Source organism: Notothenia coriiceps, unplaced genomic scaffold (assembly GCF_000735185.1).
Source record: "Notothenia coriiceps isolate Sejong01 unplaced genomic scaffold, NC01 NC01_scaffold00037251, whole genome shotgun sequence".
Lineage (NCBI taxonomy): Eukaryota > Metazoa > Chordata > Actinopteri > Perciformes > Nototheniidae > Notothenia > Notothenia coriiceps.
This window is the reverse complement of record NW_011369952.1, coordinates 251,971-263,886: the sequence shown is the minus strand read 5'-3', so window position 1 is coordinate 263,886 and position 11,916 is coordinate 251,971.

The following is an 11,916-nucleotide window of genomic DNA, read 5'->3' as shown; positions in this document are numbered from 1 at the left end:
AGCATCCCCTTGCAAAACGCAGCCTACACATTATAACATAATAGCACAGTGTCACTCACAAGGGCCATTTTATGCATCAAGTACTTCTACTCACCTATACTTTAAGAATATCTTGCTAATAATACCGAAGTGACATCTTCAATGCAGGCTTTTACCTGCATTTTTAAAGGATTGCTATTTTTTACTTCAAAGGATGTGACTAAATCCTCTACTGATGCTGTTGAAGAAATAGGAAGTTCCCATGGTCAAATGAAGCCATAATGAGTCAACAAAAACGGTAACCTTTGATGGCATATTAAAGTTCGATACGAGTTGACAGCCTCTCATCTGTTCCCTGGAGACCTAACATTTATCTTTGAGTTTGAGAACTGTATTTAGATTTCATTTGATAGTATTTGTTCTCTTTTTTCAAAAGATTGTAAATGTCACTTCATCTCAGATCCTACTTTAATAAGAATGCTACTATCAAGACATTGTAAAATGTAATTACTCTAGTTAAAAGAGGCAAAACCATTGCAAAATATAGACTCTTCAACTTTATAATATAATAGTATTCTTCCAACGGTATTACAGATTACCTCAGTGTCCTCAGTGTTAGCTACAGAGGCAGGGCAGGTGCAGACGAGGGTATTCTTTGCCCACATGTCTGTTTGCCCTCACCAAAGGGCCCGTCTAAAGCTGAATCATCAAGCCTCATCTATCTTTGGTTACACCACAGCAGACACAAGTAATAAGAGATCGGTTTACGTCAATGGCATCCTGTTGAATGCTACCAAGCTTTATATCTGTACTGCAGCCAGGTCGATTTTAAAAATACTGTGGTCATATGTCCAAGTACAGTGATAGCTAGAGTCCCGATCGCAAACATCTTTTATAAATAAAAGTAATTGGGGGAATGGCTGGATTAACCCAGGGTCCCTTGGCAAATAATGACGGTCAACGTTTTACAGTTTTTGGTTGTATAACAACTACAATGATTTCTCACAGTGTAGAGACAAAATTCAATGAATTTAGTTTGGTTTCAAGAGAAGCACTTCCTCAAATAACGTCTTCAGGTTAATGCAAATCAATTTCTGCTTCTTCACACAGAATCAGAATAAGGTTTATTGCATAATAGGTTTCACTTAAAGGGAATTTGCCTTGCTGTTTGGTGCATACAATAAACATATTAACAAGAGAAACAAATGCAGGCAAAGTACTACAGAGGTAAAAGAGTTGAAATAACTGGAAATGCAGATCTATGATGAGATATGAGCATTAAGATCAACGCAGCTTCATTCATCTTCCATTAATTCTTGTCTCATTCAGTTCAAAGTCGTTCACAGAGTCCATTATTCAAAGACAAAATTACACTAGATATAATCCAAGATCTTTCTGATATGTGATAAATGTCGCCTGTAGGAGGCAAACAGACTTCATAGTCTCACTTCTTGTCCCAAGACAGAGAACTACTGCTCAAAAACTTTCTGGAGCAGCTCATTTCAATATTGAACTAAACAATGTTTTAATAGTGCAGGGAATCACTTATTTGAATGAGACATCAACAGATTCTGTCTCATCATTGTTAAACATATTCCTCTTATGTACTGCACAAAAGGGAAGTTCCCAAGGTTGAATGTATTCATTAAATAACACTGTACACCTCGAAAGGAATATGGCTGTTGATACTTTGAGAGTAAAAATATATATTATTCAATTTAAGAAATATCTTTCTATTTTTGTGTTGATGCAGCATGTCTTTACAACAGGCAATTCATAATGTACATTACCCTTAAGGGGTACTGAAAAGATCAATGTTATAACCACAAACTAGAGAGATGACTGAGCGCAGGCCTGAGGATGTGCGTCATCGAAAAAAGCGAGCAGACATTGCTATGTGTGTGTATCACTGCTCTCTCTGTCTCAACATAAACACACACACACAGGTTTCAATGACACTTTACAAGAGAATTCAGAGCGCGCTAAACACAAATGCAGCTTAATCAAATTGAAGTAATCTAGAAAAATTGATGTACATATAATGTAAATTATATCACACACACAACACAGACACAACACACAACACACACACACAAACACACACAAACACCTGTTGTCTACTGGTTCTGGCACTATGGCTGGCATGTGTGCACACAGGACAGAGACTCGGTGGCGCTCGTTTCCTGTTGCTCGTGCACGGAAATACTGCTACTGTTGTGGCTTGTTATATAAACACACCTCATTAGAAAGTCCACAGCTGACAATGTGTTTGTATGCATGTGTGTGTGTGTGTGTGTGTGTGTGTGTGTGTGTGTGTGTGTGTGTGTGTGTGTGTGTGTGTGTGTGTGTGTGTGTGTGTGTGTGTGTCATATTTGTTACATCAGTTCCAGAGCCTCACCGAGGTTCAGCAATGTCTGTTTAAAGACCTTACTGGAACTGGTATTAGAGTGGCCCTCTTCTCAGGAAGGCAGTGAAGAGTATACTCAACATCACTTCTGGTAGACACAGAAAGTAAGTCCATATACTATAAAATATTTATCCACTAACACATTATTGAAAAATATGCTGTCAGTGTTACATTGCTGTGCAGAATGAGCGCGTGTCTGTGTTACCTAATAGTTAGTTCATTTTATACCATAAAAAGCAGTAAGCTATTTAAAGGGAGCAGATAAACTGTAACCGAGGGAAACAGTTTAAAAACTAGAAAAGTATAAGAGTTTAATCTGCAGATTCCCTGGTTCAAAATGAAGCCAAACATTTCTATGGATGTAACTTTTTAAGCAACGACAATGGCTTAAATGTGGCCTGTAACGCACTAGATGAGGTATATTTTAGTATAGCCTAGCCTAGCCTCCTCAGAGCACCTATACAGCTCACTAACTAACAAACTACAACTTATCTATTTAATCCATGTGTAAGCGAAGTGTAAACACTAGCATGTGCCATTTTACAGGATGTGTTTGACTTTTTCCCAGCCAGGAGCAGTTAACTTTCTTGAATTTCCCCCCATTGCCTGGACATAACCTCATGTAATATGCTAAATTGCTGCTTACATGCTTACATTTGGCTATGCATTTTTTTTTTAAACAAATAAATAACATGACATCTTCATTAGTAATCTTTAAAGACGCTTTAATGCGAGCCAAGCTAACATGTTCCTCATTATGCAAATAGGCATATTTACCCAAAATGTCAAACTATTCTCGTACTACTTATTTACTAAACAGTTAGTCGTTTTATTGATGTTGTACTATAGCCACAGTTTGTATTTACCATTGCCTCAGAGCCCAAGAGTAACTCACACCGTGGCTTATGAATGTGCCCGGGTAGACATAGCTATCACCTTGGATCATCAGTGTGTGTAAATGTCTGTGTGCATGTGTGTACAAGAGATCGAGTGACACCTCAACAAGTGAAGCTCATACATATTAATAGGGGCCTCATGCATATTCAGAGGGCAGGCTATGAATATTTAAACTATGATGGAGCATGTGGCAGGGTGACTAGACAGCCACGGACAAGAATCAGACAAATAGACCTCCTCCTTTACTTCTTAACCCCAGTGAGACGCAGCAGCACAGCCTTTCTGTTGGGCAACATTAATTCTAATTAAGAATACATAATTTTTATGATTTTGTTTTCATGTGAACTATGGCTCAGGAGAAGAATAATGGTCCTCATGTTGTTTTGCAACAGACTTCCAGCGTCTCTATTTAAATGAGGAAAACCTGCTGAGTAGAGGCTTCCTAATTCTAATGCTGCACACTGTCCAAAACAAGAGGATAATATTTAAATACACATAGAAGTTTTAAATTGTAGTCCGAGTAAAAATACTGTACATTTCAATGTTATCTTTATTGCACATCCCATTATCTAGGCCTACATGTTACTGACTGTGTTTAATGACTATATGTTACACAGGTGTTTTCTGTTTTTAACAACCAGACTCATTATACGATATCTAATATTTACTGGTTTAGTAATATAGTTGCTAACTCATAGCTGCATTCATTCACATTGTGCATTTTTCATATTCTCTATTTATTTGCTGCTCTGCTTTTGCATTTTAATTCAGATATGTAGTGTACAGATATTTAAATATTTCTATAATTATTTTCCTCTATTATTTATCTTTTTTTCTTGATTTTGAAAACACTGCTTTTATTTTAATTATTTTGTTCTTACTGTATTTATGTTATTCTCCAAGACACCATTTTCTTTTATGTGATTCTGAGTGTATTAAAGCTACATTTCATTTTGCTGAAATGGTACTTACTGTGTGCAATGTCCACAAGATCCATCTACTCTAATCACATTTTTATGTAAAATATCTTTGATCATATATTATGTATGAAAGAAAATTTGAATCCCTATGATAAAGCTTCTTTAATGCTTGTGTCAGAAAACCTATTACTCTCAAATGATTCAAAAGTAATAAAACAATCATAATTTAAATGTAATGGATTTCAGAATGCTATCACTATTGATAATATCCTTACAGAAGCTCACTTTACGTTGTAAACAGTAAGCGAAAGATCTTTTGAAAAAAGGTTACATCTTAAAATAGAGTAAGATCTACCCAGAGTCACAATTCTGCATCACAACAGCGTTTACATTAGTAGCACAGACATCGCAGCTCTCATTGGTAGAAAGCAGGCAGATGTCACTGCTGTTTGTGCTTGCAAATGTATCTTAAGTTGTTGAAATTGTTAATGGAATCACTGTGGAGACTAAAGAAGGAGTAAACTATAGGAGAAGAGATCGTAATGTAGGGTGCAGGATATAGGAGAGAACCATTGAGAAGGTTTCAATTCACTGATTTCATGAGGATTCACTAATTAGAGGTATCATTTGGTGCTTTCATTTCCCAGCCCACATTAGAAAGAAATAACCTAATTTGATGGGACTCATACGGTCTAAACTGTACCTTTGTCTGTAGGTACATGAGGTAAAAAAACACAAAGCCCTGATGTAACCCCCGAGGGAAATGGGATGATGAATTTAGATGCAGTGCGTCAGCAGTCCGAATTACAGAACTATGAGCTGAGGAATAACACGGGTTCAAACGTGGGTTGGGCTGAGAGTGCACACTCACATTGTGCGAGCACAGAGCAGAATCTCAGGATAGCGTCGAAGGGAGCATCAGTGTGAAGAATACTCCTGGCTGGTTTTCTTTTCGGATCAATGAGAGTGACTCACTGTGGATGCATGGAAACAGTCCAAGAAGGGTTTGTGCTCTGTGGACATCTCCATGTGCGTAAATGTGGCCACCTACACACACGTATATATGCTTTATGTATAAGGAGATGTGTGTGAAGGTGAGAGAAGTGCACCTGTTAAGAGACTGCGATGGCTGTGTGGGTTTGTGGTCTATAACGGATGTTTGACAGGCTGATGAGCCCTGGCTCTCACACACTGCTTCCTCCACACTTTCTCCCCTCCTCTGCCTGTCTTCTCATCTCTTTAGGCGGTGGGCGTAAACTCCCTCCTTTTCTTCCTAAACGCCGTCTTTCCATCTCCACTCTTTTTTCCCCTTCGCTCTTCCAATCCTTTCTATGCATGTTGTTTTCGCTGATTGCGAGTTTGACAGGTCTTCAGAGAGAGAAATGCAGAGGGAGAGGAATCAAACAATCTCCTCAATTAGAAAGCCCACACAGACGTGCTTCTGAACTCTATACCATCTTCATCAGTTGTCGCAGTTTTTATCTTTCAGTCGCAGACACCTTTGTTCCCCAGTTGAAAACACACTGTTCACAACAAAGCCAGAGGAAACCATTTAGCTTTGAAGAACAGAAAGCCTCGACGAGCTTTTAAGGTTTATTTGTATCGAGAGGAGGGAGTCACTCTGCTTTCTGCCTTAATTGACCAGTTTGCCTGAACATTTTGCAAAAGGCTACTCAGCGGCCACTGATGTGAGGGCATTCAAACTGCAAATGGGTTTCTGACTGATTGTATTCTAAGATTTAATATAATCTCACATTAAAAAATGCCAAATTTCAGCAGTTTAAATGCAATTTACGAGGAAAGTGGAGACGAGGAAGATGCTGTAATGCTCCAGTGTCGTGCAACAATTACGCCTACTTAATAAAAAAAGAAAGAAGAGATTTAGGATGTAAGAAATCATAAGATTCCACGTTTGAACAGAAACCAGGAGATCACACGGCCTCATTGGTCTTATGTAACACTTTCATCTGTCAATTAGAGCTGATGCCTAAATGTCAAACAAAACACACACACTGTAAGGGTGTTGCCTCACTCTCTCACACACACATACTTTAAAGTGTGCTACACTAGAAGAGAAAGAGAAAGTAAAAAAACAGGAAGTGTGAGACAGATGAAGCCCATATTGGACCTCCGGATGGACACAATGGGATGAGTCAATACTGTAGTAATACAGTAGTAATACAGTGGTGTAATACTGTGGTGCACTGCAGCATACCTGGAGGGGCTCAGACCTGTTGATGCATTCAGCAGTGGATGTGTCGAGTTTTTCTCTTTGCTTCCATCTGTCTCCCCTCCACTTGGCTGTCAACCTCTCTCACAGCCCCCACTCCCATCTTTCCTCCCACAACTCCTGCCGTCCTCTCCTCTTTCCTCTCCTCGCTCATTATGTCTGTCGCTGGGAGAAGAAAAAAAACGCCGGTTCTGCAAAAGTCAGTTCTTGGAATAATACAAAAAAGTATAATTCAGCGTTATTTCCACAAGTCATTCACACCGTCTCATTATGTTATTTTAGTCATGCTTTCTTTTGGGAATCCATCTTCATCTTGATTCTGTCTCTTCATTGTAAAGCACACTGCCACTGCATGATTTTTAATTTCAACATTTATTGCTAAGATCTTGGCGTCATGAAGCTCCCTTATCCAATTTTAGTTCAAGTATGAAAACAAACAGGTTGACATTTGGGAGATTTTCATCAGACAACAGTGAATCCTTCCCTCATCTGTCTTGCTTTCCCACACACACATCCTCCTCCTGTTTCTCCCTTCCTCAGGAACTCAATCTTCCCTTCCTTCCTTTCAAACCTTCTTCACTTCTTATTTCCTTTTAATTCTCTTACTGTAAATAATTTCCTCCATTTATCACCCCCCTCTTTCTCCGCATCCTTACTCTCATCCTGTATCGTTGACCTGGAAGCCTCTCAGTCTTTTCTCTCAGCCGTGGGCATCATGACCATAAGCTGAGTAGCAGGGCTATTTATATTTGTTCCTAATGAGGTGAGATTTCGCTCCGCCATAGCAACGGTCTCTATGGATACCCTGCACTTGGATACCAGATCCTGTTTTAAATGTCTTATTATGGGCTGTGCCTTCCCCCGTGTATGGTAGCCTAATTAATTCTGAATTATCACCCTTCTCTGTGTGAACATTGCAGAAAGGCCCTCAAATTACCACCAAAGCTGACGGCATCAGCACGTTTACATCAACAGTAGAGATTAGAGTTGCACTGGTCAATTTGCAGCATCAAGAATATCAATATTAAAGCACTTAGGCATGCAACCTGATGCACAGCTCAGTATTTTCAGATGTTCAACTTCGCCAACACTTATAAGAGTAGAGATCAGCACAGGTGCTCTCATTATTTGATCTGAAACACACACACAGGAGGAGTATCGGTCCTCTCTGCGATGCCACAGTCTGATGTGTGTGCTATTGATGAGGTCTCAAAACAAGTGAGGAGCCAGTTGGAGCTCAAGACCCGAGCAGCCGAGCTCAGACCATTAGAGGAGCTCTTGGCGGCTGGGGTCACATATCTCTTTATACAACCACGGGTCACACAAGTGTTGAGACCCGCCATCTCATTTCCTGCCACAAAGCGAGACAACCAATCAATAGAGCAACTTGTGGAGAAAGCCACAGCGGTGAGACTCAACACACACACACACACACACACACACACACACACACACACACACACACACACACACACACACACACACACACACACACACACACACACACACACACACACACAGTCTTGGTGCCTTTGTATTTACAGTAAGACTAGGAAATATTCCCTCCTTTCTCCTAATGACAGACACTCTAGGACAGCTGCATGCACATGTACTCACACAGCCAGGTACACACAGACACACACGCCTTGACAAGTGCTGCATTGTTATGGCATGTCCAACTCTCCCAGCTTGTTTTCCCTCAGACCTCTCACCCTGTGTGATGATTCACAGACGGAAAGATGAAAGGAGAGGCAGGGACATGGGGGAGGAGAGGAGTGGTGCACTTTGGCGGCAGGGGATGGCAGCCTGAGTTTGAGCGTAAGAAGGTTAAGTAAATCATATCATTAATGCTATGTTAAGAGATTGCTTTGACCTGCCGCTTGGCTGTCTGCATATGAAAGTGTGTGTGTATGTGTCTGGCCTTTGTCCCACCAAAGCAGGTGGCAGCAATGACGTCCGTCTTCTTCCGAGCAGCAACACACACGCTCAAACTCACACACTTTCTCTCTTGCGCTGTGTGCTCTCCGGTGTCAGTCCCACTAGATTCTATCGTGCTTGAAATTCACTCATCATATCGGGTGGACTCACTGTGTCACTTGCTGACACAAGTGTGTGCACGCATGCAAAAGACACCCACACACACAAAACACACGCCTGCAGGAACACAGTGCAGTGGACTGAATTGATTATACAAGCGGAGCAGCTCAACCTGACAGAGGAACAAGCACCAAAGAGGAAACACGAAAAGAATATAAAAGGCTTATTTGCCAGCGTTGTATAAGCATGTTTCATCTTCCCACTCTCGCCTACCCTCACCCACACAGGTTAGATCCAATAGCTAGTGCCAGGACTCTCTATCTAGCAACACAAACATCTCCCTGTGAAGCAATATTGCAGTCGATTTCTTTTTCATAATCCCTTCCCTCTACACCCACACATGCCCATAGTGAGGGGTGAGAGGGAGATGGGGGTAAAAAGTAGAGCTGGTGAAGGAAAATGAAAAGAGAAGAGGTGAGAGGGGGCGAAGAGGAAGGGAGAGATAGAGAGATAGAGAGAGGGAGAGCTCATGAGAGCCAGAAGGTAGTTGTTATAGTAACTGAGTTTCTATACCTGTCAATCAGAGCTATTTCAGGCATCTCGCTTCTATGGAAAAAAGCGAAAAAAACAACATACCAGGGCCAGAGAGCTGTTTCGTTCAGGCAAAATTATCTGCCAACGCACGTGCACTGATACTGGCAACTTCAGTTTCTAGACTGATCAAATTAACACCACGAAGATATTTCAGCACCATGGCATTCTTACTCCCCCCCCCCCTTTCACAGATTACACTTTTGTATTTCATGCGCGCGTGTGCCCTTGTGTAAGGAGACAACGCTGACTAGCGCGCGCCCGAGATTAGGGCTGCTAACGCAGCAGCCATGCTGCACCCACTCCTGCTGCCCACCAAGACGGGCGTATCGAGAATCATTGCTTTAAATTAAGAACCCCAAGTCATTACAAACATATTACAGCAGTGCTTCCCAACCTCTTTTGTCTGTCCGGCGCCAATCAACTCTGCTAATTGAACACCTAATTTGTTATTTCAATTGATTTGGAATCTCTATTAAAAAAAAATTCAATGAATGGAAGGTGGACTTAAACATTATTTGGAGTATACAAATGAGTTTTTTTCAAAATATTTGTGTGTTGTTTGATCTGCACGTTTGCTTGTAAAGCCATTTCGTTCCTACAGTTGAGCGCCGGTTATCTTAGCTAACTATTTAAACGTTTATTTGTTACGGTTTAATTCTAAAACTGCTTGTCTTTCTTTCGCCTGTTACTTTTTGGTCTCACCATTCCCATTGTTCATCTTTTCCCTTTGCGTAACCTTCCCAACTGTAAATGCTTCTTATCTGCCTATCTCAATTATCTGAACATTGTTTTGTATCCTTAGATTTTAGCTCCTAAATATTCATACTAATTGTCTGTCACTTTAAGCACATTATTCAGCCAGTTTATTCGAATTACTTTAAGCCAAATTAAATCAACCTTTTTATCAGCGGTAATTTAAAGTGGACTATCGATGCTATAGTTGAATAAAATATATTGTAGGCCATACCGTATTAAACATGTCTGGTGAAGTCTGTTTTTAAAAAAAAATACCAAACAGAGTCACCCAGTTGTAGCCATGCCTCATACTGCGCTCAAACCCCTCTTTTTATTTTGCAGCCGCTGCTAGAGAAACGGCGGTATTTTGGGCTTCCTTAGCCTTGAAAAAAAAAAAGTAAGAAGCAGGAGGCGGAGGCTAATGCCTGATTCAGAATTCTACCGCACGAGATAAAGTTAAATTCCGGGCTTGTATAAAACGCCTCCTGTTTAAACCACGTCAAGGATATATTTCTGAAATAGTATGGAGCCCTCAAGGATGCTTTTTCTCTTGCAGCGTTTATCACCAAAGGCTGAGTTATTTTTATTCCTGCTTTTTAAACACATGTGCTCTACAGCGTACAGGGTTAGTTTCTGAGTGTCTAGCCGAGGCTGACAATGTAAACCAAAAAACGAGATTACGTCAGGCATGCGTTTCAGTTTTTTCTAATTTTTTGCTTAGCCGTATCTGCTCAACCATTTTATCTTTTTACTTCTTTAGATTCAATGTATTGTCCAACTTTTGTTATTTCTTCCTAATGTTATTGAACCTGCTGTTAGCCTGTTATTTTAGCGCTAACTGTTTAGACCCTACCACCTACAGCATGCTGCATAACGAGTTTGGCGGAGCCTTTCGATTCTCTCTTTAGACCTTGTGTTTCGGTGTTACAGCTTCCTTATCATTTTTTTTAAATTATCTGACGCTTCTTCACAATTCATTTAACAGATACCTTGGACAGGCCTGAAGTAGCTCCCTATTTGCGAATAATTATTAATATACGTTATTACGACGCATGACCATCCTTTNTAAATAATTTAAAGAGGACTTTTTTCCCCTCCACATTTAAGTGGAGGCCATCCCTTGTAAAATAACTGTGAATAATCTGTCTGTGGTTGAGAAACAGTTTCCCGGTAGGGAGGTGAATTGTGTCCCTCTTCCTCCGACAAAATTTGTGGAACCTGTGGTTCGTCTCCCGCACCGTACCCATCGTCCACTCGTCCACCGGCCGGGGGAGGAAGGAGCAGACGGCCACATATAGAGGCTCTGCTGCGCTGGATCCGGTCAATGAGGGCATCCATTTGTCCCACGATGGCTGCTGGGGACAGTCCGGAGGCAACGTCATTGGTGCCGATGTGCACGACCACCAGAGCCTCCCCGGTCACCCGGTCGAACCTCCAGGCGTGCTGCTCCAGGAGGGAGCCTGGGTGGACGTATGCAGCAGTCAGGCTCTGAATGTGCTCCTGAACACCCCGGCACATGGAGGCTGTGAGCAGGTACACTGGGAGCCCTACGAACAACAGTTACTAAATAGTGTGCACACGAAACCAGAGCTTCCGTTAGAATTGTTTTGTAGCCGATCAACATCGACAAAATTAGAAAAAAGTGCGGGTCAAACTTCCAAACTCCAGGTACTCCGTCCCCATGTAGTACCATCCGTCGGCGTCCAGAACTCTGCGCACGGTCTTCTAAATTACGCAGTTTGGACACTTCAGGTGGTAGTGACACATGCGGTACGGAGCCCAGAGGAAAAAGGGCCGCTGGGAGTACTTCAGAGAGGCTGCTCCTCCAGGCTGCCGGCAGGACCAGCTGCAACACACAGGTCACTGAGCTGCAGCTTCACACTACACACTGATACAACATTATTACAGACCTGAGGGGTAGCAAATGGGTCGAGGAAGGACAGGACCGCAGAGTATTTCCACTTTTGATTGGTCCCTGCTGCTGACCCACTCCTCTTATCTTCCTTCTCCCTCTTCCTTTCTTTGACATGCGTGTCACTCAAACTTTTCCACTTCCTTCGGCATACCTCCTCTGACAAGAAAAAAACGTTTACAAACGGTAACTTTTAACCGTTATC